Consider the following 27,430-nt stretch of genomic DNA (forward strand, 5'->3'; position numbering starts at 1 on the left):
CCTCTCCCACACGTCCACGTCTTCGACTTCGGCCTCGTCCTCTGTTTACACCAACTGCGTAATACATGGTCATGGTTGCCAAATGCAGCTCCTTTTCACACTTGTCCCTTTTGGTTGTCTTACGCGTCTCAACTTGGTTCTGAGCATGGCGAGCATATCGGCGAACGTCAGCCAAACGAGGACCCTCACACCATCCCACGTAAATGTTCTTTACTTCAGTGGCGACATCTATATAATATTGTCTGGGTCCCGTTAAAACATGTATTTTTCCCATCTAATTCCTTGTTTGCTTTAAAACAAGTATTCCCCATTTTCTATCCCTTCAGTAGCCAACCAGTTTGTATGGAGTACACTGGAGCAACTTGACTGATCAGTAAAACACTGCTTTTGTTGTCACCGCAAGGCTTCCCCCGTCGGTTGTTTCACTGAGACACTACTGAGTAACTACAACTCAACACAGTTTATACACATAACATTCATATACATACTAACAAACAAACAAACAATAATTTATCGCAATTTTCTCATCTCTATTTGAACGTACACCCAGGTAAATATTCCTGTAGTCTTCTCATACCGACTATGGACCCATTCATTGTTTAACTTCACTGTTTTGCAAATCCTAATTGAATATTACACATTGACATTGAACTTTACTGGATAAGCAGGTCTTCATTGCATTCAGCAGCCTATATGTGAGCATCTATGTGTAAGCTGTTCTTCTTTGCATTTATCAGCAGCAAGCAATTCTTCACTGCACATGCATATGTAAATAGTAAAACAATTCCAATGTGATAGCGAAACCTTCTATATCACAGTGGTTTCTAAGATCTATTTTAAGTTCTTTACCATCAGTGAGATGACATAGTTTACAAAGTGTGTAAAATTATCACTGAAGATCTTTTCAGGAATTTCAAATCTAGAAATGAGTTATTTTACGCGTGATTTTGCTACTGAGAGTGCATCTGCTTGTGCACATGGAAATATTTCAGACCATTTGGTAAAAACCTCTGTTGTCACTGAGCAGAATCGTTTCCCTTAACATTAATTTAGTTCAATGAAATCTACACAATAATGAAATAATGAAATCCAAACAAATATGTTGAAAAAGATACACTGGCTTAGGGAATTATCTTCGTTTTGGTCTTAGATTGCCCTGTAGAATGTATTTTGCACATATTTGACCTGCTAGACAAAAACTTTATTCATTTATTTATTCTAAAAAAAAAAATTCAATAATTAGTAAAACCATATGCTGTAAAAACCTTGTTCATTATTGCTTCCATCCCTCCTGTTGAGACATGACATGGTCCGTGGCTCAATACTGCAGCATATTTAAACAAATTCTTTGGCAGTATGGTTTTCCTTCCGGTCATTCATACGAGTCTATTGTAGATGGCAATTGAATAACATCTAATAATGCTAAAATATTTGTAGTTTATACATTTAGCTGTGGATGTCAACATACCTGTTTTTCCAATGCTGTGTTAACACATGTACAGTTGAGAAGGCATACTGACTGTCAGTGTAAACGTTAACAACCTTTTTGTTATTTAATTTACAAGCTTCAGTTAAAGCTACCAATTCGACTGCTTGAACAGAGTAATTTTTTGGTAGTGGTTGTTTTAAGAAAACTTCAGTTTCTGTTACTACTGCAAATCCTGTAGCATTTGTGCCATCAGGGTTTTTTGCTTGACCTGTTGAATAAATATAGTTATTTCTGCATTTTCATAACGTATATCAGTTAAGTCTGGCCTGGGTAAAACACTGATGGTTATTTCTGACATGCAATCATGAGGCTTTCCATCTGTGGGGTAGGTAGCAGTGTGGATGGATTAAGTGTAGCACATCTCTCGACAACAAGGTGTGGCTGTGAAAGAAGAACTGTTATGTAGGAGAGATGTCTGGTAAAGATATTTTGTTAAGTAACCATATCACAGCCACTGCATGAGGTACCTTAAGTGTTAATGGGTGAAATAACACCATTATTGTTGATGCCTGCACTGCCAATGGCTTCTGGCCATTGATTCAAAAGTACGATCTCGTCCCTTTTTCCCCCTTTCAGTGGACACTGGCCCCTAATTACCGCAATTCAGCAGGGGGTCTTTCATTAGGAGTACTGGACTCCCCCGTGCACGGTTTCAGCTCCGACCCTGGAAAGCGGAAAAAACGTTGAGATCTGGTTTGAGGACCCAATTGTTGAGAAAAGTCTCTCAATGAGACTCAGAGTTGCTGGAGTCAGTTAATGCAAATGTTTAATCTTGCAGCAAGTTCAAGAATGTGTGTGTGTATGGGTGTATGTGTGTGAACGTGTGTGAGTTTGTGTGTGTGAGAGTTTAAAGAACCTGTTATCCACAGGCAGGTCTTAACTAGTATGGCACAGGTCCAGCCTGTCTCATCTTTTTTGGAAGGTCCAGCGCTCGGCCGTAACCCTTCTGTCTGTTTGGACTCTCACATACATTCGGTTAATCATAGAAAAATGAGAACAAAACTTTTTAGCCCCTTAAATTCATAAAACAGACATGGTGCAGTTATTTCCATTCTAGAAAATAAGAGTAATCACCACCATTCCTATAAATTCTGGATATTCTAACAATCTGAATCTTTTTTAAATGTTCGATGAAGCCCATTGCTGTTCTGTTTAGAGACTCAGCTGATCATAAACCAAGTTTTGCTCTTGAACCAAGCTTCTAAACTCTTCACCTTTTTCATTTCTCAGTTAGTATTCACTTTAAAACTGATTAAAAGAAAAATTAAATGAATGCCTATCAACAAATGTGGGATCTAAACTCTAGTGCTTTCTCTAAAATAATTTCTTTTCTCAATTCAGAAATGTATGTGTGTAAGTCACAACACCCGTGACACCAAAACGGCTTTCTTTTCTCTCTTTTCTCTACACTCTGCACTGTGAGCACACACACCAAATCAGAAAGGACTGTGGGGACACAAAACCGCTCTCTCTCTTTTTTTTTTGATTGTGTGCCAGGGCGTTGTCTCACGTATTAGATTATGCTTAAGATACGAATGGGTTTATCAGTCACATCAGAATCCATACATACTGATCCTCCAATAATAAAATGGTCGGATCTTATCAAACACACTTTGTTTCTTGTGACAAGTCAGCGAAACAGCGTATACACGTCAAGACACTGAATCAAGTTTGCCACAAGAACTCATAAGTTTGGCAGTATTGCTCTGCCGTCAGCAATCATACACCCATTTTATTTTCATGAGACATGTGCAGGCACCTGTTCATCTACTGTTCTATCACTATGAATTAGTTTATCTATTATCAATAAGGATACTTCTACAACTACTATCAAAGTATGTCCGGACTTCTTATGTTGTCAGTTGCTATATATGAATAAGTGGGTTGCTACTGAAAAGCATTAAGCATGTCACACAGCCCAAACATATAACATTTCAGGACACACCACACAGTTAACAACCACAGTGAAGCGTGTCAAAGCCCAAACATGTAACATTCAACAGGACACTTACACAACACATTCAACTCAAACAGTCAGACAACATACAAGAACATATACCCCAGCCGGCATTGCTCCCTGCCTATTTTCCTACAACTCACTATGTGTGCGCACACCTTTATTCACAAACTCTTCAACTTATACTCTTTTACCGAAGCTGCTACAGCTCGATAAGCCAAATACCCTTAGATCCTATTTCGGTGAATTTGACATCTGCCTTGTATGTAACAGATTAGCGGTTTAGCAGTTTTAATTTAGTTTGAGTGAAGGAATTCATTTTATAGCAAAATCCGAAATCGTGAAGAACTCATGAAAGTAAGCTTATTCTCGGATTCCTGAAACTTTAGATTTGCTCTTTCTTTTACTGCAAAGTACAACGTTGAGCAGCACTAATGAGTTGTTTCTATTTTTGGCAGGCTTTACCTTTGCGGATGAAGCCCTTTCTGTCTGTGCAAAAGAAATCTTGTTACTGTGCAGAGTGACTTCTCTGAGTAGAGTCGCCTTACTTGTTGCGACTGTGCCGATGTTCGAAGCTGGAGTGCAAAGTTGTTGCTTGAATGGTGCTCACTGGAGCGTGTGGTAGTGTAAAGTTATACCATTTAAAAGGGCTGAAGAGTGCTTAGTGCAGCGGGTGGGCGGAGGTGCAAAGTGACACTATGGCCATAAAAAGAACACCGCTACAAGTGCGCATTGTGCCAGGAAGGGCCCTCGGACGTGAACCAGTGGACAGTTATCGCTTCTCGGCCTTTTGGCTAAGATCAAGTGTAACATCTGTTCTTATCAGTTTAATGTCTGATATGTCCTCTATGCGAGGACTACATATTAAATGGATTTTTATCAATAGGAGTTGAAAAAGGAGCTTGCTCCGTTCACTCCAAGCATCGACCCGGTACTGCAGTGCCGCTGGGAACGGTGCGCTCTCCTCTGCTCTTGTGAAAAAGCAAACAGCGGTGCAGGATGGAAGTTTCAGGGAGCCTAAGATGAAACTTTCTTTTAATCTGCTGAGAAAAGAGAGTGAATGCGAAGCAGACTTTAACACGGCTCTGGGAGCGAGCCGAGTGCGGGCTAACCGGGAGAATTGCTTGAAAGAAACGCGACACCGAATGAGCAGTCAGAACAAAGCCTCAATACGGTGTTCCCGTGTTGTTTGTGGCTGGCTTGTCTTTTGCACAGAGTAAAAGACAAGGCAGCCATCAAATAGGGCCCGATTGTTCCTACTTGGTCAGCCGAGGAGCAAGGGGGGGGAGCAAGCATCTCAACCAAGCAAAGCTCACCATGGGGAAGGTGGCTATGCCAACTAGCCTGATGCCCTGCTCCCGCAGTGATGGATAATCGTACACTGGTTTCTCTTCATAATGTACAAGTCCTTCGCCTTTTACTAAAGACTTCCGTGGAGAGCAGCACTAATGAATTGTTTCTATTTTTGGCAGGCTTTACCTTTGCGGGTGAAGCCCTTTCTGTCTGTGCAAAAGAAATCTTGTTACTGTGCAGAGTGACTTCTCTGAGTAGAGTCGCCTTACTTGTTGCGACTGTGCCGATGTTGCTTGAATGGTGCTCGCTGGAGCGTGCGGTAGTGTAAAGTTATACCATTTAAAAGGGTTGAAGAGTGCTCAGTGCAGCGGGTGGGCGGAGGTGCAAAGTGACACTATGGCCATAAAACGAACACCGCTACAAGTGCGCATTGTGCCAGGAAGGGCCCTCGGACGTGAACCAGTGGACAGATATCGCTTCTCGGCCTTTTGGCTAAGATCAAGTGTAGTATCTGTACTTATCAGTTTAATATGTGATATGTCTATGCGAGGACTACATATTAAATGGATTTTTATCAATAGGAGTTGAAAAAGGAGCTTGCTCCGTTCACTCCAAGCATCGACCCGGTACTGCAGTGCCGCTGGGAACGGTGCGCTCTCCTCTGCTCTTGTGAAAAAGCAAACAGCGGTGCAGGATGGAAGTTTCTTTTAATCTGCTGAGAAAAGAGAGTGAATGCGAAGCAGACTTTAACACGGCTCTGGGAGCGAGCCGAGTGCGGGCTAACCAGGAGAATTGCTTGAAAGAAACGCGACACCGAATGAGCGGTCAGAACAAAGCCTCAATACGGTGTTCCTGTGGTGTTTTTATAAAATGTGGTGTAAAAAAAGGTGTGAATGCCCCATAGAAAACTAAAAGGTGGAGCGGAAGTGTTCGGCTGCAAGAAGGTGTGAATGTCCGACTATATTTGGTGAAAAGCAGGTGAAGCAAGGTCTGAATGCCCAACCTTACATCATCAAAAGCGAGATCAGAGGTTTTTGGCTGCAAGAAGGCCATAGTTTGCCAAAAGCGGGTAAGGTGCGAATGATCGGCTAAATATCAACAAAAGTGGGGGCGGAGGTCTTCGGATGCAAGTGGGTGTGAATATCCCACCATACAAGTATGGTGGAGAGGAAGCTGTGAATGGCCGACCATAGTTTGCAAAAAGCGGGTAAGAAAAGGTGCGAATGTCCAACCATACATGATCAAAACAGGGAGCGGAGGTGTTTGGCTGCGACAAGGTGTGAATGTCCACCCATAATTAATGAAAAGCGGGCAACAAGTAGGTTCGAATGCCCAACCATACATCAACAAAAGCAGGAGTGGATGTGTTTGGCTACAAGAAGGTTTGAATGTCCGAGCATAGTTTGTAAAAAGCGGGTAAGAAAAGGTGCGAATGCCCCACAAAGTATGATCAAAAGAGGGAGTGGAGGTTTTCGGCTACAAGAAGGTTTGAATGTACGACCATAGTTTGTAAAAAGTGGGTAATAAAAGGTGCGAATGCCCGAACATACACCATCAAAAGAGGGAGCGGAGGTGTTCCGCTGAAAGACGGTGTGAATGTCCGACCATAGTTGGTAAAAAGCGGGTAAGAAAAGGTTCGAATGCCCGAATATATACCATCGAAAGCGGAAGCGGAGGTGTTCGGCTGTAAGAAGTTGTGAACGTCCGACCAAAGTTTGTAAAAAGCAGTTAAGAAAAGGTGCGAATATCCAACCAAACATAATCAAAAGTGGGAGCAGAGCTGTTCAGCTACAAGAAGGTGTGAAAGTCCGACCATGGTTTGTAAAACGCGGGTAAGACAAGGTGCGAATGCCCGACAATGTATGATCAAAAGAGGGAGCGGAGGTGTTCGGCTGCAAGGTCTGAATTTCCAACCATAATTTGTAAACACCGTTGAAGAAAAGCCTCGAAAGCCCGACTATACACCATCAAAAGCGGGAGCAGAGGTGTTCAGCTGCACACAATCAGGTTTTTGCAAATTATGATCTGACATTCACACATGCTTTTGATGATGTATGGTTGGGCATTCGCACCTTTTTTTACCCATTTTTCAGGAATTATGGGTGGACATTCACACCTTCTTGCAGCTGAACACCTCCTCTCCCGCATATGATCATGTGCGGTTTTATATTTGAAAATTTTCTTTCATTTTTTCTAGCAATTATTGATGGACATTCAGACCTTCTTGCAGCTGAACCCCTCTGCTGCCGCTTTTGATGGTGTATAGTCGGGCTTTCGAGCCTTTTCTTCCCCGGTTTTTACAAATTATGGTTGGAAATTCAGACCTTCTTTTAGCCGAAAACCTCCGCTCCCTCTTTTGATCATACATTGTCGGGCATTCGCACCTTTTCTTACCCGCTATTTACAAAAAATGGTCGGCCATTCACACCTTCTTGTAGCCGAACACATTCGCTCCCGCTATTGATTGTGTACAGTCGGGTATTTTAACCAACTACGGTCGGACATTCACACCTTCTTATGGCGGAACACCTCCGCTCCCTCTTTTGATGGTGTATGTTCGGGCATTCGAACCTTTTCTTACCCGCTTTTTACAAACTATGCTCGGACATTCAAACCTTCTTGTAGCCGAACACATCCAGTCCTGCTTTTGATGATGTATGGTTGGGCATTCGCACCTTTTTTTTTACCCATTTTTGAGGAATTATGGGTGGACATTCACACCTTCTTGCAGCTGAACACCTCCTCTCCCACTTATGATCATGTGCGGTTGGATATTCGAAAAAATTTTTTCATGTTTTCTAGCAATTATTGATGGACATTCAGACCTTCTTGCAGCTGAACACCTCCGCTCCCGCTTTTGATGGTGTATAGTTGGGCTTCCGAGCCTTTTCTTCCCCGGTTTTTACAAATTATGGTTGGACATTTAGACCTTCTTGCAGCCGAAAACCTCTGTTCCCTCTTTTGATCATACATTGTCGGGCATTTGCACCTTTTCTTACCCGCTTTTTACCAATTATGGTCGGATATTCACACCTTCTTACAGCGGAAAACCTCCGCTCCCTTTTTTGATCATTTATGGTCTGGCAATACTACCTTTTCTTACCCGTTTTTGAGTAATTATGGCTGGACATTCACACCTTCTTACAGCGAAACACCTCCGCTCCCTCTTTTGATTGTGTATGTACGGGCATTCGAACCTTTTCTTACCCGCCTTTTACAAACTATGGTCGGACATTCAAACCTTCTTGTGGCCGAACACATCCACTTCTGCTTTTGATGAAGTATAGTTGGGCATTCACACCTTTTCTTACCCATTTTTCAGTAATTATTGGTGGACTTTCACACCTTCTTGTAGCCGAACAACTCCGCTTCCGCTATTGATTGTGTACAGTCGGGTTTTTTAACCTTTTCTTACCCGCTTTTTACCAACTATGGTCGGACATTCGCAGCATCTTACAGCGGAACACCTCCGCTCCCTCTTTTGATGGTGTATGTTCGGGCATTCGAACTTTTTCTTACCCACTTTTCACAAACTATGGTCGGACATTCAAACCTTGTGGCCGAACACATCCACTTCTGCTTTTGATGATGTATAGTTGGGCATTCACACCTTTTCTTACCCATTTTTCAGTAATTATTGGTGGACTTTCACACCTTCTTGTAGCCGAACAACTCCGCTTCCGCTATTGATTGTGTACAGTCGGGTTTTTTTAATCTTTTATTACCCGCTTTTTACCAACTATGGTCGGACATTCGCAGCATCTTACAGCGGAACACCTCCGCTCCCTCTTTTGATGGTGTATGTTCGGGCATTCGCACCTTTTCTTACCCATTTTTGAGGAATTATGGGTGGACATTCACACCTTCTTGCAGCTGAACACCTCTTCTCCCACTTATGATCATGTGCGGTTGGATATTCGAAATTTTTTTTTCATGTTTTCTAGCAATTATTGATGGACATTCAGACCTTCTTGCAGCTGAACACCTCCGCTCCCGCTTTTGATGGTGTATAGTTGGGCTTCGGAGCCTTTTCTTCCCCGGTTTTTACAAATTATGGTTGGACATTTAGACCTTCTTGCAGCCGATAACCTCCGCTCCCTCTTTTGATCATACATTGTCGGGCATTTGCACCTTTTCTTACCCGCTTTTTACCAATTATGGTCGGATATTCACACCTTCTTACAGCGGAAAACCTCCGCTCCCTTTTTTGATCATTTATGGTCTGGCAATACTACCTTTTCTTACCCGTTTTTGAGTAATTATGGCTGGACATTCACAGCTTCTTGCAGCCAAACACCTCTTCTCCCGCTTTTGATGATGAATGGTCCGGCATTCTTACCTTTTCTAACACATTTTTCAGCAATTATTGTCGGTCATTCACACCTTTCTCATCAGCTTTTTGCAAATTATGATCTGACATTCACACCTACTTGCAGCCGAACACCTCGGCTTCCGCTTTTGATGGTGTATATTTTGGCATTCGAACCTTTTCTTACCCGCTTTTTACCAACTATGGTCGGACATTCACACCTTCTTACAGCGGAACACCTCCGCTCCCTCTTTTGATGGTGTATGTTCTGGCATTCGAACCTTTTCTCACCCACTTTTTACAAACTATGCTCGGACATTCACACCTTCTTGCAGCGAAACACCTCCGCTCCCTCTTTTGATTGTGTATGTACGGGCATTCGAACCTTTTCTTACCCGCCTTTTACAAACTATGGTCGGACATTCAAACCTTCTTGTGGCCGAACACATCCACTTCTGCTTTTGATGATGTATAGTTGGGCATTCACACCTTTTCTTACCCATTTTTCAGTAATTATTGGTGGACTTTCACACCTTCTTGTAGCCGAACAACTCCGCTTCCGCTATTGATTGTGTACAGTCGGGTTTTTTAACCTTTTTTTACCCGCTTTTTACCAACTATGGTCGGACATTCGCAGCATCTTACAGCGGAACACCTCCGCTCCCTCTTTTGATGGTGTATGTTCGGGCATTCGAACTTTTTCTTACCCACTTTTTACAAACTATGGTCGGATATTCAAACCTTCTTGTAGCAGAACACATCCACTTCTTCTTTTGATGATGTATGGTTGGGCATTCGCACCTTTTCTTACCCATTTTTCAGGAATTATGGGTGGACATTCACACCTACTTGCAGTCGAACAGCTCTGCTCCCACTTTTGATTATGTTTGGTTGGATATTCGAACCTTTTCTTAACTGCTTTTTACAAACTTTGGTCGGACATTCACAACTTCTTACAGCCGAACACCTCCGCTTCCGTTTTGATGGTACATATTCGGGCATTCGAACCTTTTCTTACCCGCTTTTTACCAACTATGGTCGGACATTCACACCGTCTTTCAGCGGAACACCTCCGCTCCCTCTTTTGATGGTGTATGTTCGGGCATTCGAACCTTTTCTTACCCGCTTTTTACAAACTATGCTCGGACATTCAAACCTTCTTGTAGCCGAACACATCCACTCCTGCTTTTGATGATGTATGGTTGGGCATTCGAACCTACTTGTTGCCCGCTTTTCATTAATTATGGGTGGACATTCACACCTTGTCGCAGCAAAACACCTCCGCTCCCTGTTTTGATCATGTATGGTTGGACATTCGCACCTTTTCTCACCCGCTTTTTGCAAACTATGGTCGGCCATTCACAGCTTCCTCTCCACCATACTTGTATGGTGGGATATTCACACCCACTTGCATCCGAAGACCTCCGCCCCCACTTTTGTTGATATTTAGCCGATCATTCGCACCTTACCCGCTTTTGGCAAACTATGGCCTTCTTGCAGCCAAAAACCTCTTATCTCGCTTTTGATGATGTAAGGTTGGGCATTCAGACCTTGCTTCACCTGCTTTTCACCAAATATAGTCGGACATTCACACCTTCTTGCAGCCGAACACTTCCGCTCCACCTTTTAGTTTTCTATGGGGCATTCACACCTTTTTTTACACCGCATTTTATAAAAACACCACAAGAACACCGTATTGAGATTTTGTTCTGACCGCTCATTCGGTGTCGCGTATCTTTCAAGCAATTCTCCTGGTTAGCCCGCACTCGGCTCGCTACCAGAGCCGTGTTAAAGTCTGCTTTGCATTCACTCTCTTTTCTCAGCAGATTAAAAGAAACTTCCATCCTGCACCGCTGTTTGCTTTTTCACAAGAGCAGAGGAGAGCGCACCGTTCCTTTTTCAAATCCTATTGATAAAAATCCATTTAATATGTAGTCCTTGCATAGACATATCACATATTAAACTGATAAGTACAGATACTACACTTGATCTTAGCCAAAAGGCCGAGAAGCGATATCTGTCCACTGGTTCACGTCCGAGGGCCCTTCCTGGCACAATGCGCACTTGTAGAGGTGTTCGTTTTATGGCCATAGTGTCACTTTGCACCTCCGCCCACCCGCTGCACTGAGCACTCTTCAACCCTTTTAAATGGTATAACTTTACACTACCGCACGCTCCAGCGAGCACCATTCAAGCAACATCGGCACAGTCGCAACAAGTAAGGCGACTCTACTCAGAGAAGTCACTCTGCACAGTAACAAGATTTCTTTTGCACAGACAGAAAGGGCTTCACCCGCAAAGGTAAAGCCTGCCAAAAATAGAAACAATTCATTAGTGCTGCTCTCCACGGAAGTCTTTAGTAAAAGGCGAAAGACTTGTACATTATGAAGAGAAACCAGTGTACGATTATCCATCACTGCGGGAGCAGGGCATCAGGCTAGTTGGCATAGCCACCTTCCCCATGGTGAGCTTTGCTTGGTTGAGACGCTTGCTCCCCCCCTTGCTCCTCGGCTGACCAAGTAGGAACAATCGGGCCCTATTCGATGGCTGCCTTGTCTTTTACTCTGTGCAAAAGACAAGGCAGCCACAAAACACAGGAACACCGTATTGAGGCTTTGTTCTGACTGCTCATTCGGTGTCGCGTTTCTTTCAAGCAATTGTCCCGGTTAGCCCGCACTCGGCTCGCTCCCAGAGCCGTGTTAAAGTCTGCTTCGCATTCACTCTCTTTTCTCAGCAGATTAAAAGAAACTTCCATCCTGCACCGCTGTTTGCTTTTTCACAAGAGCAGAGGAGAGCGCACCGTTCCCAGCGGCACTGCAGTACCGGGTCGATGCTTGGAGTGAACGGAGCAAGCTCCTTTTTCAACTCCTATTGATAAAAATCCATTTAATATGTAGTCCTCGCATAGAGGACATATCAGACATTAAACTGATAAGAACAGATACTACACTTGATCTTAGCCAAAAGGCCGAGAAGCGATAACTGTCCACTGGTTCACGTCCGAGGGCCCTTCCTGGCACAATGCGCACTTGTAGCGGTGTTCTTTTTATGGCCATAGTGTCACTTTGCACCTCCGCCCACCCGCTGCACTGAGCACTCTTCAGCCCTTTTAAATGGTATAACTTTACACTACCACACGCTCCAGCGAGCACCATTCAAGCAACAACTTTGCACTCCAGCTTCGAACATCGGCACAGTCGCAACAAGTAAGGCGACTCTACTCAGAGAAGTCACTCTGCACAGTAACAAGATTTCTTTTGCACAGACAGAAAGGGCTTCATCCGCAAAGGTAAAGCCTGCCAAAAATAGAAACAACTCATTAGTGCTGCTCAACGTTGTACTTTGCAGTAAAAGAAAGAGCAAATCTAAAGTTTCAGGAATCCGAGAATAAGCTTACTTTCATGAGTTCTTCACGATTTCGGATTTTGCTATAAAATGAATTCCTTCACTCAAACTAAATTAAAACTGCTAAACCGCTAATCTGTTACATACAAGGCAGATGTCAAATTCACCGAAATAGGATCTAAGGGTATTTGGCCAATCGAGCTGTAGCAGCTTCGGTAAAAGAGTATAAGTTGAAGAGTTTGTGAATAAAGGTGTGCGCACACATAGTGAGTTGTAGGAAAATAGGCAGGGAGCAATGCCGGCTGGGGTATATGTTCTTGTATGTTGTCTGACTGTTTGATTTGAATGTGTTGTGTAAGTGTCCTGTTGAATGTTACATGTTTGGGCTTTGACACGCTTCACTGTGGTTGTTAACTGTGTGGTGTGTCCTGAAATGTTATATGTTTGGGCTGTGTGACATGCTTAATGCTTTTCAGTAGCAACCCACTTATTCATATATAGCAACTGACAACATAAGAAGTCTGGACATACTTTGATAGTAGTTGTAGAAGTATCCTTATTGATAATAGATAAACTAATTCATAGTGATAGAACAGTAGATGAACAGGTGCCTGCACATGTCTCATGAAAATAAAATGGGTGTATGATTGCTGACGGCAGAGCAATACTGCCAAACTTATGAGTTCTTGTGGCAAACTTGATTCAGTGTCTTGACGTGTATACGCTGTTTCGCTGACTTGTCACAAGAAACAAAGTGTGTTTGATAAGATCCGACCATTTTATTACGGGAGGATCAGTATGTATGGATTCTGATGTGACTGATAAACCCATTCGTATCTTAAGCATAATCTAATACGTGAGACAACGCCCTGGCACACATTATGGACTGTCCCCACAGTCCATAATGTAGAAAAGAGAGAAAAAAGCCTTTCTGGTTTGGTGTGTGTGCTCACAGTGCAGAGTGTAGAGAAAAGAGAGAAAAGAAAGCCGTTTTGGTGTCACGGGTGTTGTGACTTACACACACACATTTCTGAATTGAGAAAGGAAATTATTTTAGAGAAAGCACTAGAGTTTAGATCCCACATTTGTTGATAGGCATTCATTTAATTTTTCTTTTAATCAGTTTTAAAGTGAATACTAACTGAGAAATGAAAAAGGTGAAGAGTTTAGAAGCTTGGTTCAAGAGCAAAACTTGGTTTATGATCAGCTGAGTCTCTAAACAGAACAGCAAAGGGCTTCATCGAACATTTAAAAAAGATTCAGATTGTTAGAATATCCAGAATTTATAGGAATGGTGGTGATTACTCTTATTTTCTAGAATGGAAATAACTGCACCATGTCTGTTTTATGAATTTAAGGGGCTAAAAAGTTTTGTTCTCGTTTTTCTATGATTAACCGAATGTATGTGAGAGTCCAAACAGACAGAAGGGTTACGGCCGAGCGCTGGACCTTCCAAAAAAGATGAGACAGGCTGGACCTGTGCCATACTAGTTAAGACCTGCCTGTGGATAACAGGTTCTTTAAACTCTCACACACACAAACTCACACACGTTCGCACACATACACCCATACACACACACATTCTTGAACTTGCTGCAAGATTAAACATTTGCATTAACTGACTCCAGCAACTCTGAGTCTCATTGAGAGACTTTTCTCAACAATTGGGTCCTCAAACCAGATCTCAACGTTTTTTCCGCTTTCCAGGGTCGGAGCTGAAACCGTGCACGGGGGAGTCCAGTACTCCTAATGAAAGACCCCCTGCTGAATTGCGGTAATTAGGGGCCAGTGTCCACTGAAAGGGGGAAACAGGGACGAGATCGTACTTTTGAATCAATGGCCAGAAGCCATTGGCAGTGCAGGCATCAACAATAATGGTGTTATTTCACCCATTAACACTTAAGGTACCTCATGCAGTGGCTGTGATATGGTTACTTAACAAAATATCTTTACCAGACATCTCTCCTACATAACAGTTCTTCTTTCACAGCCACACCTTGTTGTCGAGAGATGTGCTACACTTAATCCATCCACACTGCTACCTACCCCACAGATGGAAAGCCTCATGATTGCATGTCAGAAATAACCATCAGTGTTTTACCCAGGCCAGACTTAACTGATATACGTTATGAAAATGCAGAAATAACTATATTTATTCAACAGGTCAAGCAAAAAACCCTGATGGCACAAATGCTACAGGATTTGCAGTAGTAACAGAAACTGAAGTTTTCTTAAAACAACCACTACCAAAAAATTACTCTGTTCAAGCAGTCAAATTGGTAGCTTTAACTGAAGCTTGTAAATTAAATAACAAAAAGGTTGTTAACGTTTACACTGACAGTCAGTATGCCTTCTCAACTGTACATGTGTTAACACAGCATTGGAAAAACAGGTATGTTGACATCCACAGCTAAATGTATAAACTACAAATATTTTAGCATTATTAGATGTTATTCAATTGCCATCTACAATAGACTCGTATGAATGACCGGAAGGAAAACCATACTGCCAAAGAATTTGTTTAAATATGCTGCAGTATTGAGCCACGGACCATGTCATGTCTCAACAGGAGGGATGGAAGCAATAATGAACAAGGTTTTTACAGCATATGGTTTTACTAATTATTGAATTTTTTTTTTTAGAATAAATAAATGAATAAAGTTTTGTCTAGCAGGTCAAATATGTGCAAAATACATTCCACAGGGCAATCTAAGACCAAAACGAAGATAATTCCCTAAGCCAGTGTATCTTTTTCAACATATTTGTTTGTATTTCATTATTTCATTATTGTGTAGATTTCATTGAACTAAATTAATGTTAAGGGAAACGATTCTGCTCAGTGACAACAGAGGTTTTTACCAAATGGTCTGAAATATTTCCATGTGCACAAGCAGATGCACTCTCAGTAGCAAAATCACGCGTAAAATAACTCATTTCTAGATTTGAAATTCCTGAAAGATCTTCAGTGATAATTTGACACACTTTGTAAACTATGTCATCTCACTGATGGCAAAGAACTTAAAATAGATCTTAGAAACCACTGTGATATAGAAGGTTTCGCTAACACATTGGAATTGTTTTACTATTTACATATGCATGTGCAGTGAAGAATTGCTTGCTGCTGATAAATGCAAAGAAGAACAGCTTACACATAGATGCTCACATATAGGCTGCTGAATGCAATGAAGACCTGCTTATCCAGTAAAGTTCAATGTCAATGTGTAATATTCAATTAGGATTTGCAAAACAGTGAAGTTAAACAATGAATGGGTCCATAGTCGGTATGAGAAGACTACAGGAATATTTACCTGGGTGTACGTTCAAACAGAGATGAGAAAATTGCGATAAATTATTGTTTGTTTGTTTGTTAGTATGTATATGAATGTTATGTGTATAAACTGTGTTGAGTTGTAGTTACTCAGTAGTGTCTCAGTGAAACAACCGACGGGGGAAGCCTTGCGGTGACAACAAAAGCAGTGTTTTACTGATCAGTCAAGTTGCTCCAGTGTACTCCATACAAACTGGTTGGCAACTGATGGGATAGAAAATGGGGAATACTTAAAGCAAACAAGGAATTAGATGGGAAAAATACATGTTTTAACGGGACCCAGACAATATTATATAGATGTCGCCACTGAAGTAAAGAACATTTACGTGGGATGGTGTGAGGGTCCTCGTTTGGCTGACGTTCGCCGATATGCTCGCCATGCTCAGAACCAAGTTGAGACGCGTAAGACAACCAAAAGGGACAAGTGTGAAAAGGAGCTGCATTTGGCAACCATGACCATGTATTACGCAGTTGGTGTAAACAGAGGACGAGGCCGAAGTCGAAGACGTGGACGTGTGGGAGAGGAGGTCGAAATGGGCCACGCCAGAGCTATGATCCGAATATTTGTTTTTACTGTGGCCAGACTGGACACTGGAAGAAGGACTGTCCACAGCTAAACAGTGATGAAATTGGGCAAAAGGCTGACTGAGGGTGGGAGGCAGGTTCTGGACGTCACGCGGCAGCGGAGCCTCCACTAATGGGTGATAGCACAAACACACTCACACATTCTTCCTGCTCTGTGTAGTGAAGCAACGCTTGCCGACTGTGATTCACGTAGTAAAGTTTTGCATGCTATTTCCGTCCTAGAGCAAAGATATTTCTCTCAGAATATAGGAACTTATGTTCGTCAGTAGTGACGTCAGGGGAGTTTGATTGTCCTCCAAAGTTAAGTGGAAACCACGTTTACTGTATGTCTGCATCAGGCCAGGTTGTGAAGGAGAAAATGACAATGCCCATTGCGTGTTGTCACTCCTGATGAGCTCTCCTTCAAACACTCATTTTTGTTATCAGAGTTGTGTCCCATTAACCTGATGGGCTGTGATCTCATGTGTAAATTAGGCATTATTTTAACTTCTACACCAGAGGGTGTTAAGGTTATGTTACAGCCTTTTTTCACAGCAGTGCAGTTTGATTCATCGGCACTTACATATGCTTATGAGTGGAAACTTCCCAGCTCTCCTTTTTCACAACAACTAGTGGAAGAAGAAAAAGCGTTAGTTTCACCCCTTTCTGATTTCATGCAACCTACTGATTTGCACTGCACATCACACATTTCTTTGGGGCCTGACAATGACTATGAGAAGAAGTGAAAAAATATGTGCGCCTACTTTATTGACTCCAGAGCACTTTGATTTTTTTAATGTTTGTGGTACTCGCCCTCACATTTCCTTGGCCAAACGTACACACTGGCAGTGACAAGGTGTGGGAGAGTTTGTTGCTACATGTCAAAAAGAAATGGAGTGGACTGTTTCACCTGCTGATCCAAATTTGATGTTTTCTGAACGATTGTCAGCATACAAAAAAACATTTTTGAGTACAATGCATTGTCAAAGAACTGTGGACTTAATTCCTACCACAGAATCACATTTTGAAGCATGTTTTTTAACTGAAACAGATTTGTCTTCGATACCCATGTTGGCTGAAGTGCCCAATGATCTTTGGGCTAAGAGCAAATATGATGTGGGGTTGATAAAAGGCTGTGAACCAGTAATTGTCACCCCTAAATCAGACTTTTGTCCATGTAAAAAACAATACCCTTTTAAGCCTGAAGCAATTAAAGGGATTAAACCTGTTTTTCAATCTTTTCAGAAAACAGGCGTTATTGTTCCTTTTGAAAATTCACCTGTGCTTACTCCATTGTTTCCTGTTAAAAAGATTAAAGATGCTGGCCAGCCAGATGAATGGCGTTTTGTACAGGACCTCCAAGCGGTGAATGCTGCAGTTCAGCCACATGCTCCTACTGTGCCCAACCCACACACTATTTTGTCTCAAATTACATCAGATGCACAGTTTTTCTCAGTGGTTGACTTGTCGCCAGTGCACCCTCATAGCCCATTTTGGTTTGCTTTTTAGTTTGAAGGGAGATCTTGGACTTTTACCCGGTTATGCCAGAGGTACTGTGAAAGTCCCACTATTTACAATGCTGCCCTCAAAGCTAGTCTGGATTAACTTCAATCAACCACAGGCTCTGCTCTTTTGCAGTATGCGGATGACATCCTTTTATGTGGTCCATCTAAACAACAGTGTGAAAAAGACAGTGAATCTGTTGAAACATCTTCCTTCTTATGGCCATAAAGCCAGCCTTTCTAAGTTACAGTTTGTACAGGACGAAGTCACCTTTTTGGGTCATGTGATTTCTAAGGATGGGCGCTCACTTTCTCCTAAACATGTTGCTGCAGGGCTGCGCGGTGGTGTGGTGGTTAGCACTGTCACCTCACAGCAAGAGGGTTCCAGGTTCGATCCCTGCCTGGGGCCTTTCTGTGTGGAGTTTGCATGTTCTCCCCGTGTATGCGTGGGTTCTCTCCAGGTACTCTGGCTTCCTCCCACCATCCAAAAACATGCATGTCAGGTTAATTGTTGACTCCAAATTGTCCGTAGTGAGTGTGAGTATGCATGGTTGTTTGTCTCGTTTGTCTCTATGTGGCCCTGCGATGGACTGGCGACCTGTCCAGGGTGTACCCCGCCTTTCGCCCGATGACTGCTGGGATAGGCTCCAGCCCACCCGCTACCCGATTAACGGACTGTCGGTATAGAAAATGGATGGATGGATGTTGCTGCAGTTCAGATCATTCCTAAACCGGTTACTAAAAAACAGCTTATGTCATTCTTAGGTATAACATCTTACTGCAGGAACTTTATTCCTAACTACTCTTTTCTCGAAGCTCTCTTAGGTGCTCTTATCCATGGTAAAGGCAGCTGCAGTTCTGACATGCAGCTCCAGTCAGCTGATCGTGTTCCATGGACTCCTGAGGCTGAATCAGCCTTTAGTCAGCTTAAGCTGGCTCTTCAAACAGCACCAACACTTGGCATTCCAGATCCTCATAAACCTTTCATACAGGCAGTTGATGAGAAGCATGGTTGTATGACATCTGTTCTTATGCAGGAACATGGGGCAGGCAAAGGCCAGTGGCTCATTTCTCAGCAAAACTGGACTCTGTGGCTGCAGGCCTGCCTGGTTGTCTTCGTGCTGTTGCAGCTGCAGAGAAAGCTGTCCTGGCCTCCCAAGATATTGTGGGCTACGCTAATTTGACTGTTTTGGTTCCTCATGCTGTTGCCATTATTCTTCTCGAGCAGAAAACTTCACATCTTTCAACTGCTTGTTGGCTCAGATACACCTCTGTGCTCCGTGATATGCCAAATGTCACTGTTAAACGTTGTACTGTTCTGAATCCTGCTACTTTGCTTCCGACTCCTGAGGATGGGGAGCCTCATGACTGTGAAGCTGTTTTGGAACAAGTTTGTACACCCCGACCTGATCTTTTAGAGACTCCTCTTCCAAACTCTGACATGATTCTTTTTGTAGATGGATCAGCTTTGCGTGATCCAGCCACAGGTACTAACTGTGTTTGGTTTGCAGTATGTTCTTCACATGACACTTTGTTGTCTGGTTCTCTTCCTAAACATTTCTCTGCTCAAACTACTGAGCTTATTGCACTTACTGAAGCTTGTAAGTTGGCAGCTGGTAAGTCTGTCACTATTTACACAGATTCCAGATATGCTTTTGGTGTTGTTCATGACTTTGGTGCGCTGTGGAAACACAGGCATTTCCTTAAATCAGATGGTAAAACTATTCTGAACTCCAAGCAGGTTTCTGATCTTCTTGATGCGATCCTTTTGCCTACAGCAATCTCGGTCTGTAAGTGTACGGCTCACACTAACTCAGACGATCCTGTTGCTTGTGGCAATGCCAGAGCTGATGCTGCAGCTAAGCAAGCAGCTAATTTTTTTCCTGTTTTCGCTTCCCTCTCTTTGCAGGCAGAAGACTCCCTCACAGATCTCCATGCTTTGCAAACTTTTGCCTCTGCAGATGAAATTTGGTCCTCTGGACGCATTTGGTCCTCTGTGGGTGCAACTCATACGGATGGTGTTTGGATGGGACCTGATGGTAAACCCTGTCTACCTAAACATTTTTTTCCTCATTTTTCAAAATTGACACATGGGTTGAACCATGTGTCAAAAGGGGGGATGCTGAATGCACTCACTGCTCAGTGGTTCACAAAAGGGTTCAGTTCATATGCGCAAAAATACTGTCAGTCATGTATGGTTTGTGCCACACATAATGTAGGAAAGGCATTACACACATCGCAAGTTGCACACCCTCCACCAGAGAAACCTTTTGAACATTTGATGATGGATTTTGTTGAACTCACACCAGCTGAAGGAAAGAAATATGCACTAGGAATAGTGGACGTGTTTAGTAAATGGGTTGAAGTTTTCCCTGCAAAACATGCAAACGGTAATGCAGTGACTAAAGCACTGCTAAACAGAAATCATTCCTAGATGGGGCATTCCAGAGAAGATCAGCAGTGATAATGGCACACATTTTGTAAACACTGCATTGACTGAGGTTGGTAAATTCCTGGGAATAACCTTGCGCACACATTGTGCTTATCATCCACAGAGTGGAGGTGCTGTGGAAAGAGAAAATGGTACATTAAAGTCCAAGTTAGCCAAATGTTGTGAAGAAACAGGTCTGCCATGGACAAAAGCATTACCTATTGTGCTTATCTACATGAGAATGAGAATCAGAGCTCAAGTGAATCTCAGCCCATTTGAAATTTTATTTGGCAGACCTCCTAACCTGGGATTGGGACCTGTAACCAGACCCCTCCCTTCCACAACTGTTTGTGATGATGCTATGTTGTCTTACTGTCGAAACCTTTCCACTGTTCTATCTCAAGTTTCACAGGCAGTAAAAGCAGCCCTTCCAGCCACAGAAAACACACCACTCCAACCAGATGACAGGTGGTGAAGGAACTTCGCAGGAAACATTGGAAGTCCAAACGTTGGCAAGGCCCGTTCCAGGTGCTACTGGTCACTCACACAGCTGTTAAAGTTGCAGAGAGAGCAACCTGGATTCATGCCAGTCACTGTAAGAAGGTACCAGAACCAGTAGATGACTTCCACCCTGACATACATCAGCCTAACCAACACGCCCGGAAGGACAAAGATAAGAGTCAGCAGTAAAAGCTGTACTCCACCGGTGTGTTAAGTGCTAGTAACCTCTGACCCCGAAGATTGAAACATCCTTACTGAGACCAGCGATGAAGATGATCATACACATGCTGTGAACCATGGAAGAAACTGTTTGTTGTTTGTATTTTCTTATTTGTAACCAGCATGTGCACATTGTATCTTGATTTCACAGGAAGCAATAATACAGGGCTGCTGTATTTCCCCACGACCCGAGAGACCACCAGACGCCCGAAGCCACACAGCCCCCCCCAGCACAAACCCAACCGCCCAGAGCGACGGGACAGCAACCCACCACCACCACTATGTGATCAAGCTAATCAGAAGGGACCAGAGAGAATGAAATTCAGCCAATTGATGTTTTGAGGAAGCAAACATTGTTTCCATGCTAATATAATCTAAAAGAAAATTTCTAAACTGGTTAATACACAGATTGTTCTTCGCTTTCCAGTTCATGAGAATAGTTTTCTTTGCTATACATAACACTGTGAGGATCATGTGTGCTAAGCTAAATTCCACATTGATGTTGTCTAAGTCACCCAGTATGCACAGTGTGGGGCATGCAGGAATGCTACACTTTAGTCATGTTGATAGGTCCGCAAAGACTTCAAGCCAGAACCTCTGGACAGGCGCACAAAACCACAAAGCGTGTGCATAATCATCAGGTGTGTTATCTGTGCAATGTGAGCAGATGTTTGAGTGTGTTAGACCCATCCTGAACATCCTTTGTCCTGTATAGTGTGTTCTATGAATAATTTTGTATTGTATGAGCTGTAAATTAGGATTTCGAGTCATTCTGAAGGTGTTCAAACATATATGTGGCCAGAAGCTATGACTAGAACTGATGGATAAATCTGCCTCCCATTTTGAGGACGGTAGAGACATTGTGTCATCTATCTTAGACAATAATTTATATATTTTTGATAGTAGTTTTGGGGTGCAGATGCTTAGAAATTCTACTACCCTAATCGGGAGTTGTAAGTCTGGTTGGTGGAGGATATATTTCTTTGTTATTATAGACTTAAGTTGTTGATATTCTAGGAATTTATTGCTGCCTATCTCATGTTGTGATATGAGCTCATCAAATGAAATAAAATGTCCATTTTGGATTATATGTTCCAGATGTTTGATTCCTTTGATCTTCCACAGAGTAAAGTTTAGCATTTTTTTGTTTTGCAGGATGTCAGGATTGTTCCAGATGGGTGTAAGCTTACACGGGACAAGTGAAGACTTTGTTATTTTAAGAAATTCCTACCAGGCTGTCAGAGAGGTGCTGATGTTAATGCTTTTGAAACATTTGTGATTTTTTACGTTTTGACTAATAAGTGGCAGGTCAGAGATTTCCAGATTATCACACAATGCTTGTTCTATATTTATCCATGGTTCATCTATTGGGCTAGGTTTAAACCATTTTGATATATACTGTAACCTATTGGCTAAGGAATAGTGCTGAAAATTAGGTAAATCTAATCCACCACTGTCCTTGGTCTTCTGTAGGGTTTTTAAACTAATACGTGGTGGTTTGTTTTTCCACAGAAATTTGGAGATGCATGAACCTAGTGACTTAAACCAAGTAGCAGATGGTTTTATGGGGATCATTGAGAACAAATAGTTAACTTTTGGTAGTATCATCATTTTAATGGTTGTAACTCTCCCCATAAGTGATATAGGTAAGGACTTCAAACGAGAGAGATCGTCCTCTACTGTCTTTAATAATTGCACATAATTTAGCTTTGTTAGCCCTGAGAGCCTGGAGGAAATGTTTATGCCTAAATATCTAATATTTCCTGACTGTAAAGTGATCGAAGGTATATTCTGGTCCCTATAGTTAATGGGCAGAACTGTGGTCTTAGACCAATTGATAGAGTAGTCAGAAAGTGCTGAGAATTTATTTATGAGTGTGATCGTGTGAGTGAGAGACGTCTGTGAGTTCTGAAGGAAAAGTAATACATCATCAGCATAAAGACTTATTTTATGCTCAATATTTTGGGGTTGGATGCCTTTAATATTTCTATCTTGTCTGATAGCAGCTGCTAAAGGTTCGATGAAAATAGCAAAAAGTGAGGGCGAGATTGGGCAACCCTGTCTTGTACCTCTCTGCAGACTGAAGCTTGGAGAAGTTTGATCATTTGTCCTGACACTTGCACTTGGGGAGTCAGTTATTTTCTTTTGAGGAGATAAGAGGCTTTAATAATAATATCTTGCAAGAGAGAACAACACAGTACAGAATACAGAGTTGCTCTGACCACTGAAGCAAAAACACACAGTTATATTGCCCACTCATCACGTCATCTGTTTTTGGGTATAATTGATTGTTCTTCTAACTTTCCTCCCCAACCATTAATTGAGGTTACCCAGACACACTCGTAAATACCAGCCTAACCCTGTCCCCCCTAAAGTGCAGCTATCTCATAATAACAAGCCCACCATTGTAAAGAGGAATTTAAGAAAACAGGGCAGGGTGGTACCTTGCAGCTCGGTCATTTGCAGGTTATACACAGTAACACTCAATACAATGCATATAAGAATTATTTTCCATTACATTCCTCCCTTTTGATTATAATAATACCATTATATTAATCAACCCAAAAGAAACAAGGAAAATAATAACTTTATCTGTAAAACATCAGCCTGCATTTGCACACAACGTGAGTTTAAAATGCAGGCATCATAGTGATAAAGGGTCCAATGATAAACAATCAAAACATGAACAATTAAATATGATTATCTTCATCCCTCTCTAAGTCAGCGTCACTAGAGGAAAAATTTTGAAAGCAAAAAAGTTCTTTGAGTCATTTGAATCATTTGGTGAGATACATACAATGAGGCCTTTCACACAGGGAAAAATACAGCAGCCCTGTATTATTGCTTCCTGTGAAATCAAGATACAATGTGCACATGCTGGTTACAAATAAGAAAATACAAACAACAAACAGTTTCTTCCATGGTTCACAGCATGTGTATGATCATCTTCATCGCAGGTCTCAGTAAGGATGTTTCAATCTTCGGTGTCAGAGGTTACTAGCACTTAACACACCGGTGGAGTACAGCTTTTACTGCTGACTCTTATCTTTGTCCTTCCGGGCGTGTTGGTTAGGCTGATGTATGTCAGGGTGGAAGTCATCTACTGGTTCTGGTACCTTCTTACAGTGACTGGCATGAATCCAGGTTGCTCTCTCTGCAACTTTAACAGCTGTATGAGTGACCAGTAGCACCTGGAACGGGCCTTGCCAACGTTTGGACTTCCAATGTTTCCTGCGAAGTTCCTTCACCACCTGTCATCTGGTTGGAGTGGTGTGTTTTCTGTGGCTGGAAGGGCTGCTTTTACTGTCTGTGAAACTTGAGATAGAACAGTGGAAAGGTTTCGACAGTAAGACAACATAGCATCATCACAAACAGTTGTGGAAGGGAGGGGTCTGGTTACAGGTCCCAATCCCAGGTTAGGAGGTCTGCCAAATAAAATTTCAAATGGGCTGAGATTCACTTGAGCTCTGATTCTCATTCTCATGTAGGTAAGCACAATAGGTAATACTTTTGTCCATGGCAGACCTGTTTCTTCACAACATTTGGCTAACTTGGACTTTAATGTACCATTTTCTCTTTCCACAGCACCTCCACTCTGTGGATGATAAGCACAATGTGTGCGCAAGGTTATTCCCAGGAATTTACCAACCTCAGTCAATGCAGTGTTTACAAAATGTGTGCCATTATCACTGCTGATCTTCTCTGGAATGCCCCATCTAGGAATGATTTCTGTTTAGCAGTGCTTTAGTCACTGCATTACTGTTTGCATGTTTTGCAAGGAAAACTTCAACCCATTTACTAAACACGTCCACTATTACTAGTGCATATTTCTTTCCTTCAGCTGGTGTGAGTTCAACAAAATCCATCATCAAATGTTCAAAAGGTTTCTCTGGTGGAGGGTGTGCAACTTGCGATGTGTGTAATGCCTTTCCTACATTATGTGTGGCACAAACCATACATGACTGACAGTATTTTTGCGCATATGAACTGAACCCTTTTGTGAACCACTGAGCAGTGAGTACATTCAGCATCCCCCCTTTTGACACATGGTTCAACCCATGTGTCAATTTTGAAAAATGAGGAAAAAAATGTTTAGGTAGACAGGGTTTACCATCAGGTCCCATCCAAACACCATCCGTATGAGTTGCACCCACAGAGGACCAAATGCGTCCAGAGGACCAAATTTCATCTGCAGAGGCAAAAGTTTGCAAAGCATGGAGATCTGTGAGGGAGTCTTCTGCCTGCAAAGAGAGGGAAGCGAAAACAGGAAAAAAATTAGCTGCTTGCTTAGCTGCAGCATCAGCTCTGGCATTGCCACAAGCAACAGGATCGTCTGAGTTAGTGTGAGCCGTACACTTACAGACCGAGATTGCTGTAGGCAAAAGGATCGCATCAAGAAGATCAGAAACCTGCTTGGAGTTCAGAATAGTTTTACCATCTGATTTAAGGAAATGCCTGTGTTTCCACAGCGCACCAAAGTCATGAACAACACCAAAAGCATATCTGGAATCTGTGTAAATAGTGACAGACTTACCAGCTGCCAACTTACAAGCTTCAGTAAGTGCAATAAGCTCAGTAGTTTGAGCAGAGAAATGTTTAGGAAGAGAACCAGACAACAAAGTGTCATGTGAAGAACATACTGCAAACCAAACACAGTTAGTACCTGTGGCTGGATCACGCAAAGCTGATCCATCTACAAAAAGAATCATGTCAGAGTTTGGAAGAGGAGTCTCTAAAAGATCAGGTCGGGGTGTACAAACTTGTTCCAAAACAGCTTCACAGTCATGAGGCTCCTCATCCTCAGGAGTCGGAAGCAAAGTAGCAGGATTCAGAACAGTACAACGTTTAACAGTGACATTTGGCATATCACAGAGGTGTATCTGAGCCAACGAGCAGTTGAAAGATGTGAAGTTTTCTGCTCGAGAAGAATAAAGGCAACAGCATGAGGAACCAAAACAGTCAAATTAGCGTAGCCCACAATATCTTGGGAGGCCAGGACAGCTTTCTCTGCAGCTGCAACAGCACGAAGACAACCAGGCAGGCCTGCAGTCACAGAGTCCAGTTTTGCTGAGAAATGAGCCACTGGCCTTTGCCTGCCCCATGTTCCTGCATAAGAACAGATGTCATACAACCATGCTTCTCATCAACTGCCTGTATGAAAGGTTTATGAGGATCTGGAATGTCAAGTGTTGGTGCTGTTTGAAGAGCCAACTTAAGCTGACTAAAGGCTGGAGCTGCATGTCAGAACTGCAGCTGCCTTTACCATGGATAAGAGCACCTAAGAGAGCTTCGAGAAAAGAGTAGTTAGGAATAAAGTTCCTGCAGTAAGATGTTATACCTAAGAATGACATAAGCTGTTTTTTAGTAACCGGTTTAGGAATGATCTGAACTGCAGCAACACGTTTAGGAGAAAGTGAGCGCCCATCCTTAAAAATCACATGACCCAAAAAGGTGACTTCGTCCTGTACAAACTGTAACTTAGAAAGGCTGGCTTTATGGCCATAAGAAGGAAGATGTTTCAACAGATTCACTGTCTTTTTCACACTGTTGTTTAGATGGACCACATAAAAGGATGTCATCCACATACTGCAAAAGAGCAGAGCCTGTGGTTGATTGAAGTTAATCCAGACTAGCTTTGAGGGCAGCATTGTAAATAGTGGGACTTTCACAGTACCCCTGGCATAACCGGGTAAAAGTCCAAGATCTCCCTTCAAACTAAAAAGCAAACCAAAATGGGCTATCAGGGTGCACTGGCGACAAGTCAACCACTGAGAAAAACTGTGCATCTGATGTAATTTGAGACAAAATAGTGTGTGGGTTGGGCACAGTAGGAGCATGTGGCTGAACTGCAGCATTCACCGCTTGGAGGTCCTGTACAAAACGCCATTCATCTGGCTGGCCAGCATCTTTAATCTTTTTAACAGGAAACAATGGAGTAAGCACAGGTGAATTTTCAAAAGGAACAATAACGCCTGTTTTCTGAAAAGATTGAAAAACAGGTTTAATCCCTTTAATTGCTTCAGGCTTAAAAGGGTATTGTTTTTTACATGGACAAAAGTCTGATTTAGGGGTGACAATTACTGGTTCACAGCCTTTTATCAACCCCACATCATATTTGCTCTTAGCCCAAAGATCATTGGGCACTTCAGCCAACATGGGTATCAAAGACAAATCTGTTTCAGATAAAAAACATGCTTCAAAATGTGATTCTGTGGTAGGAATTAAGTCCACAGTTCTTTGACAATGCATTGTACTCAAAAATGTTTTTTTGTATGCTGACAATCGTTCAGAAAACATCAAATTTGGATCAGCAGGTGAAACGGTCCACTCCATTTCTTTCTGACATGTAGCAACAAACTCTCCCACACCTTGTCACTGCCAGTGTGTACGTTTGGCCAAGGAAATGTGAGGGCGAGTACCACAAACATTAAAAAAATCGAAGTGCTCTGGAGTGAGCAACACAGCCAATAAAGTAGGCGCACATATTTTTTC

General features: G+C 42.4%; 6 non-coding genes across 6 annotated transcripts; 3 read left to right on the forward strand and 3 right to left on the reverse strand.

The window, feature by feature from the left end:
• Window positions 1-4,220: 4,220 nt before the first annotated feature.
• LOC140285523 (U2 spliceosomal RNA) lies at window positions 4,221-4,411 on the forward strand. Its single transcript, XR_011910542.1, has one exon. It is a non-coding gene; the product is annotated as a U2 spliceosomal RNA (small nuclear RNA).
• Window positions 4,412-4,822: 411 nt separating this feature from the next.
• LOC140285534 (U5 spliceosomal RNA) lies at window positions 4,823-4,936 on the forward strand. The gene has a single exon (XR_011910551.1). It is a non-coding gene; the product is annotated as a U5 spliceosomal RNA (small nuclear RNA).
• Window positions 4,937-5,211: 275 nt separating this feature from the next.
• LOC140285544 (U2 spliceosomal RNA) lies at window positions 5,212-5,399 on the forward strand. Its single transcript, XR_011910560.1, has one exon. It is a non-coding gene; the product is annotated as a U2 spliceosomal RNA (small nuclear RNA).
• Window positions 5,400-10,877: 5,478 nt separating this feature from the next.
• Window positions 10,878-11,063, reverse strand: LOC140285567 (U2 spliceosomal RNA). Its single transcript, XR_011910581.1, has one exon. It is a non-coding gene; the product is annotated as a U2 spliceosomal RNA (small nuclear RNA).
• A 275-nt stretch (window positions 11,064-11,338) lies between these two features.
• LOC140285531 (U5 spliceosomal RNA) lies at window positions 11,339-11,452 on the reverse strand. The gene has a single exon (XR_011910548.1). It is a non-coding gene; the product is annotated as a U5 spliceosomal RNA (small nuclear RNA).
• Window positions 11,453-11,837: 385 nt separating this feature from the next.
• On the reverse strand, window positions 11,838-12,028 carry LOC140285545 (U2 spliceosomal RNA). The gene has a single exon (XR_011910561.1). It is a non-coding gene; the product is annotated as a U2 spliceosomal RNA (small nuclear RNA).
• Window positions 12,029-27,430: the final 15,402 nt, after the last annotated feature.

This window comes from Leuresthes tenuis, unplaced genomic scaffold (assembly GCF_036924035.1).
Source record: "Leuresthes tenuis unplaced genomic scaffold, fLeuTen1.0.hap1 SCAF_47, whole genome shotgun sequence".
NCBI classification, from domain to species: Eukaryota; Metazoa; Chordata; class Actinopteri; order Atheriniformes; family Atherinopsidae; genus Leuresthes; species Leuresthes tenuis.